This window comes from Dendrobates tinctorius, unplaced genomic scaffold (genome assembly GCF_039654945.1).
Source record: "Dendrobates tinctorius isolate UK_male_01 unplaced genomic scaffold, ASM3965494v1 ptg000048l, whole genome shotgun sequence".
Lineage (NCBI taxonomy): Eukaryota > Metazoa > Chordata > Amphibia > Anura > Dendrobatidae > Dendrobates > Dendrobates tinctorius.
The window spans coordinates 7,097,501-7,105,000 of NW_027361716.1; the positions used below are offsets into that span (position 1 = coordinate 7,097,501).

General features: G+C 40.7%; 2 non-coding genes across 2 annotated transcripts; one reads left to right on the plus strand and one right to left on the minus strand.

Moving 5' to 3' along the window:
* Window positions 1-2,212: 2,212 nt before the first annotated feature.
* On the minus strand, window positions 2,213-2,294 carry TRNAS-AGA (transfer RNA serine (anticodon AGA)). Its single transcript has one exon. It is a non-coding gene; the product is annotated as a tRNA-Ser (tRNA).
* Window positions 2,295-7,294: 5,000 nt separating this feature from the next.
* Window positions 7,295-7,376, plus strand: TRNAS-UGA (transfer RNA serine (anticodon UGA)). The gene has a single exon. It is a non-coding gene; the product is annotated as a tRNA-Ser (tRNA).
* Window positions 7,377-7,500: the final 124 nt, after the last annotated feature.

The window sequence follows — 7,500 nt, forward strand, 5'->3', positions numbered from 1 at the left end:
GCATATGAAATCGTGAACGATGGCGAAAACAGGCTCCAAAGCTGCAGTGCAAATCTGCAATCATACACAATGGTAAATTGATATTTTATAACCTTTCATTCCACAAATTTACCAACATTTCCACGATATCACAGCTAGGACAGTTTGAAATGTTGATGAAAAGTGGCTAGTAAAAAGATTGCTGTATCTGTTACTTGGAAAAAGTGTGAAAAAAATAAATTGCAAAACGTATACTGTTAGAAAACTGTTCATCCAGTAGTCGATAAAGATTAGCATTGCATGGTAAAAGGCTTCATCTGAGAGATAATTTAAGGTTTGTGCAAATCAAAGTGCATGTCCCAGTCCATTTGCCAGGACAGAGGTCTGTGGCTGCTGGACAAGATCAAGAGAAAAACCTCTTACCTGATGGCACCCACGGTGCTTCTTTTGATTAGCGGCAAGTCGCACATGTAATGTTGCTCCAGAATAGATTATCTAAAGAACAGTCAAAGATAAAGTCAGTTTGGTCCAAGAAACTCGCTCCATCACAGATCACTGTCATGGGGAATAGACTAGTAAACATGCAAATTGAACAACAGAGATAAAAGGTCAAAAAGTTATTGAAACATAGACGTAGTCGGCAGGATTTGCACCTGCGCGGGGAGACCCCAATGGATTTCTTGCCCATCGCCTTAACCACTCGGACACGACTACTCGGACTTCAAGCTGTTATGAGTTTCACACACGTTTTCTAATAGCACCATGATCAAGCTCAGTGATCAACCCTCTGGAAGACATCTCAGAAAATGAAAAGAAAATACAAGGTCTCAGTAAAATGCAAAAATCTGATTTAAAGTCATCATCAATGGGAACCATTCACAGTTTAAAGCTTTTCCCTCTTCATAATGTGGATTTGGAGTCAGTCAGCTCTGAAATTAGAACTGAAATTACCATATCAATCTTCAGCTGTTTTTCACTTTGAACAGCTCCATACCTATACTACACGTCAACGGTAAGGTTCGAAAGACCCTATAAAGGGTCCTGAATGACTTTTGTGTGCTACAAGAAAAGCCACAAAACACATTCAAAAGACGCCGAAAAGAATTTTTAGAAAAACACCACCAAAAATGTTTATAAGGCACTTTAGGAAATTCTGGAAAACACAAGAAAAGATGTCTTAGAGAAAAATCAAAAACACTTCCTGAAGCCATTTTGGCTTCAAATCCTTGTCAGATTCACCCACTTGGAAAGAGTGTTATGTGAATATTGACTCAAGTCACAGAGTATGAGATTGCTTGGTATGACATAGACAATGAGTGACATAGAAAATGAGTGATATAGACAATTTTAATTTTTGCTAATACAACTTGATTGACAGCTTTGGTATTCCATGAATCCTTGAACTCTTTTTTTGTCTTTTATTATGTGGATTTTAAATTGCTTGTTTCATCTTAAACATTGGGCATCGTCGATCTGAGTGCAGATGGAAAAATCGAAATGTGTGCCCAGGTTCCACTGAGATTTGAACTCAGATCACTGGATTCAAAGTCAAGAGTGCTAACCATAACATCATGGAACCAACCATGCCTCAGACATGGCTGCGGCTTGTTGTGCTGAATAAAGCATATGAAATCGTGAACGATGGCGAAAACAGGCTCCAAAGCTGCAGTGCAAATCTGCATTCATACACAATGGTAAATTGATATCTTATAACCTTTCATTCCACAAATTTACCAACATTTCCACGATATCACAGCTAGCGCAGTTTGAAATGTTGATGAAAAGTGGCTAGTGAAAAGATTGCTGTATCTGTTACTTGGAAAAAGTGTGAAAAAAATAAATTGCAAAACTTATACTGTTAGAAAACTGTTCATCCAGTAGTCGATAAAGATTAGCATTGCATGGTAAAAGGCTTCATCTGAGAGATAATTTAAGGTTTGTGCAAATCAAAGTGCATGTCCCAGTCCATTAGCCAGGACAGCGGTCTGTGGCTGCTGGACAAGATCAAGAGAAAATCCTCTTACCTGATGGCACCCACGGTGCTTCTTTTGATTAGCGGCAAGTAGCACATGTAATGTTGCTACAGAATAGATTATCTAAAGAACAGTCAAAGATAAAGTCAGTTTGGTCCAGGAAACTCGCTCCATCACAGATCACTGTCATGGGGAATAGACTAGTAAACATGCAAATTGAACAACAAAGATAAAAGGTCAAAAAAATATTGAAACATAGACATAATCGGCAGGATTTGAACCTGCGCGGGGAGACCCCAATGGATATCTAGTCCATCGCCTTAACCACTCGGCCACGACTACTCAGACGTCAAGCTGTTATGAGTTTCACACACGTTTTCTAATAGCACCATGATCAAGCTCAGTGATCAACCCTCTGGAAGACATCTCAGAAAATGAAAAGAAAATACAAGGTCTCAGTAAAGTGCAAAAATCTGATTTAAAGTCATCATCAATGGGAACCATTCACAGTTTAAAGCTTTTCCCTTTCATAATGTGGATTTGGAGTCAGTCAGCTCCAAAAACATCCTTAAAAATAATACGAAAATGCTGAGAAGACTGAACATAATAATTTCCAAGTAAAAAAGACTTGATGTTCATTTGATCAGGCTTTGGAGCGTCTATTAACCATGTCAAGTTTCCAAAAATGTCCAGCGGTTAACTGAAATTACCATATCAATCTTCAGCTGTTTTTCACTTTGAACAGCTCCATACCTATACTACAAGTCAACGGTAAGGTTCGAAAGACCCTATAAAGGGTCCTGATTGACTTTTGAGTGCTACAAAAAAAGCCACAAAACACATTCAAAAGACGCCGAAAAGAATTTTTAGAAAAACACCACCAAAAATGTTTATAAGGCACTTTAGGAAATTCTGGAAAACACAAGAAAAGATGGCTTAGAGAAAAATCAAAAACACTTCCTGAAGCCATTTTGGCTTCAAATCCTTGTCAGATTCACCCACTTGGAAAGAGTGTTATGTGAATATTGACTCAAGTCACAGAGTATGAGATTGCTTGGTATGACATAGACAATGAGTGACATAGACAATTTTAATTTTTGCTAATCCTACTTGATTGACAGCTTTGACCATGGTATTCCATGAATCCTTGAACTCTTTTTTTGTCTTTTATTAAGTGGATTTTAAATTGCTTGTTTCATAATAAACATTGGGCATCGTCGATGTGAGTGGAGATGGAAAAATCGAAATGTGTGCGCAGGTTCCACTGAGATTTGAACTCAGCTCACTGGATGCAAAGACCAGATTGCTAACCATTACACCATGTAACCAACAATGACACAGTCATGGCTGCAGCTTGTTGTTCTGAATAAAGCATATGAAATCGTGAATGATGGCGAAAACAGGCTCCAAAGCTGCAGTGCAAATCTGCAATCATACACAATGGTAAATTGAAATCTTATAACCTTTCAGTCCACAAATTTACCAACATTTGCACGATATCACAGCTAGCACAGTTTGAAATGTTGATGAAAAGTGGCTAGTAAAAAGATTGCTGTATCTGTTACTTGGAAAAAGTGTGAAAAAAATAAATTGCAAAACTTATACTGTTAGAAAACTGTTCATCTAGTAGTCGATAAAGATTAGCATTGCATGGTAAAAGGCTTCATCTGAGAGATAATTTAAGGTTTGTGCAAATCAAAGTGCATGTCCCAGTCCATTAGCCAGGACAGCGGTCTGTGGCTGCTGGACAAGATCAAGAGAAAAACCTCTTACCTGATGGCACCCACGGTGCTTCTTTTGATTAGCGGCAAGTCGCACATGTAATGTTGCTCCAGAATAGATTATCTAAAGAACAGTCAAAGATAAAGTCAGTTTGGTCCGAGAAACTTGCTCCATCACATATCACTGTCATGGGGAATAGACTAGTAAACATGCAAATTGAACAACAAAGATAAAAGGTCAAAAAGTTATTGAAACATAGACGTAGTCAGCAGGCTTTGAACCTGCACGGGGAGACAATGGATTTCTAGTCCATCGCCGAAACCACTCGGCCGCAACTACTCGGACGTCAAGCTGTTATGAGTTTCACACACGTTTTCTAATAGCACCATGATGAAGCTCAGGGATCAACCCTCTGGAAGACATCTCAGAAAATGAAAAGAAAATACAAGGTCTCAGTAAAATGCAAAAATCTGATTTAAAGTCATCATCATCAATGGGAACCATTCACAGTTTAAAGCTTTTCCCTCTTCATAATGTGGATTTGGAGTCAGTCAGCTCCAAAAACATCCTTAAAAATAATCCGAAAATGCTGAGAAGACTGAACATAATCATTTCCAAGTAAAAAAGACTTGATGTTCATTTGATCAGGCTTTGGAGCGTCTATTAACCATCTCAAGTTTCCAAAAATTTCCAGCGGTTAACTGAAATTACCATATCAATCTTCAGCTGTTTTTCACTTTGAACAGCTCCATACCTATAATACAAGTCAACGGTAAGGTTCGAAAGACCCTATAAAGGGTCCTGATTGACTTTTGTGTGCTACAAAAAAAGCCACAAAACACATTCAAAAGACGCCGAAAAGAATTTTTAGAAAAACACCACCAAAAATGTTTATAAGGCACTTTAGGAAATTCTGGAAAACACAAGAAAAGATGGCTTAGAGAAAAATCAAAAACACTTCCTGAAGCCATTTTGGCTTCAAATCCTTGTCAGATTCACCCACTTGGAAAGAGTGTTATGTGAATATTGACTCAAGTCACAGAGTATGAGATTGCTTGTTATGACATAGACAATGAGTTTTGTTTCCTGAAGCTAATTTTACATTTTGCTTATCCTACTTGATTGATAGCTTTTGCAAAAATCTGATTTAAAGTCATCATTAGTGTTGAGAGATACCGTTCGATACCCAAAAGTATCGTATCGGATGGTATCGCCCGATACGAAAAAAATATTGGGTATCGCCGATTCCGATACCGGAAGTCCCATTCAAGTCAATGGGACTTCCGGTATCGGAATTAAAAAAAGCCCTTTATTTCCTTGTTGGCTAATTCTACATAATTGAAAACAAATAAGAATCATGTAGAATGTATTGGTGGAGGAGACAAATAAAGGCATAGTGGTTTATTCAAATCACATGGCATAGCATTAATTCCAATTTTTTTTTTCAAGACGTTCGGAGTTAAAAAGATATTGACTATGTTAACCTTTTTTTTATATTTTGTCAGATATGTATGTTTCACAACTTCCATGCTCTTCACCTTCTTTTGTACTTCTCCCACACTTTCTCCTTCATGAACGCAGCAGTAGCATTTTTTTCATCAACTTTTTCTTCACCTTATTCATCTTCTTCTTCATCTTCTTCCCATTAATTTTTTTTTCCATTCTTCATATTCTTCTTATTCAGCTATTATTAACTTTAATATGCTATTTCTTCATCTTCTTCCTATTCTTCTTTGTCTTCATTTTCTTATGATGACAGGCATTCCTGTAGTACTTATCTATAAAAGTTATAAGATTACACCTTACGTTCTGCCTGTCACTAAAGATTTACAACAGGATTTGTCCGCGCTCAGTTTGGCCTGCAGCAGGGGCACCACGAGGAGGAACGGACTCACCCCCATTTACTGCTTAGTCTTCTTCTGCTTATAATTTTGATTTCTTCTATGCTGATTTTTAGTCTTATGCTTAATGTTCTTCTGCTTTCTGTTCTTCTGCTTTTGCTTCTTCTGCTTCTTGTTCTTCTGTCTTTTGTTCTGTATCTTGGTGGTTGTCTTCATGTTCTTTGTTCTCTTGGTCTTATTATTTAGGGTCATATTTCTGGTCTTCTTTGGTGTGGTCTTCAGGGTCGTCGTCATCAGGGTCGTCGTCATGGAGATCAATAAGGATTACCAAAGACAATTTCAAAAAGCTTGATCTTGGAAATGTAGCAGAAGGTACAAGAAGGCTGAGAAACTGGCGAGAACCAGCAGACAGTGCTGGCACCTGGATGGGTAGCAGAAGGAACAAGAGCCAATGGCACTACCGAGGACCAACTGACGGTGCTGGACCACGGTTACTAAGCAGAAGGTACCTGTGCTAAAAAGCACTACCAAGAACCAGCTGACGGTGCTGGACCTCGGATACCGAGATGGAGGCACCTAGGCCAAAGGCTGTGGCGAGCACCAGCAGACAGTGCTGGCACCCAGATGGGTAGCAGAAGGAACAAGAGCCAATGGCACTACCAAGGACCAACTGACGGTGCTGGACCACGGTTACTAAGCAGAAGGTACCTGTGCTAAAAAGCACTACCAAGGACCAGCTGACGGTGCTGGACTTTGGATACCGAGTTGGAGGCACCTAGGCCAAAGGCCCTGGCGAGAACCAGCAGACAGTGCTGGAACCCGGATGGGTGGCAGGAGGTACCCATTCAAAGCAAAGTAGCCAGGCCGCAAGCCGGCCGCAGTTACCGAAACCCACAGTCCTACAGGGGGTCCATGTCCCATTGGCACTACGGATCCAGCCTTCAGTGCCAGTTCCCGCAGCCCACATAGGAGTCACCTAAACTGCAGGCACCGTAGAGTCGGCTAACCCGGCCGCAAGACGACAGGACAACGGATTGGTGGCATAGTGACCTTGACACTACCCGGAAACAGCAGGCGTGCTGAAAACAGGCTGGGCAACAGGGAGTACCCGTGCCAAAGACACTGCTGAGAACCAGCTGACAGTGCTGGAACCCAGATGGGTAGCAAAAGCTACAAGAGCCAATGGCACTACCGAGGAACAGCTGACGGTGCTGGACCACGGTTACTAGGCAGGAGGTACCTGTGCTAGCAAGCACTGCCTTGGCAGTTGATGGTGGCAAGTCCAGCTAACGGTGCTGGACTTCGGATACCGAGATGGAGGCACCTAGGCCAAAGGCTGTGGCGAGAACTACTGAACGTGCAAACCACCCTTGGGGGTGAAGGGGTTAAGGTTTGTGCACATCAAAGCACATGTCCCAGTCCATCAGCCAGGACAGCGGTCTGTGGCTGCTGGACAAGATCAAGAGAAAAACCTCTTACATGATGGCACCCACGGTGCTTCTTTTGATTAGCGGCAAGTCGCACATGTAATGTTGCTCCAGAATAGATTATCTAAAGAACAGATAAAGATAAAGTCAGTTTGGTCCTAGAGACTCGCTCCATCACAGATCACTGTCATGGGGAATAGACTAGTAAACATGCAAATTGAACAACAAAGATAAAATGTCAAAAAGTTATTGAAACATAGACGGCAGGATTTGAACCTGTGCGGGAAAACCCCAATGGATTTCTAGTCCATGTTAAAAACATGTGTGAAGTTCATAACAGCTTGACGTCCGAGTAGTCGTGGCCGAGTGGTTAAGGCGATGGACTTGAAATCCATTGGGGTCTCCCCACGCAGGTTCAAATCCTGCCGACTACGTCTATGTTTCAATAACTTTTTGACCTTTTATCTTTGTTGTTCAATTTGCATGTTTACTAGTCTATTCCCCATGACAGTGATCTGTGATGGAGCGAGTTTCCAGGACCAAACTGATTTTATCTTT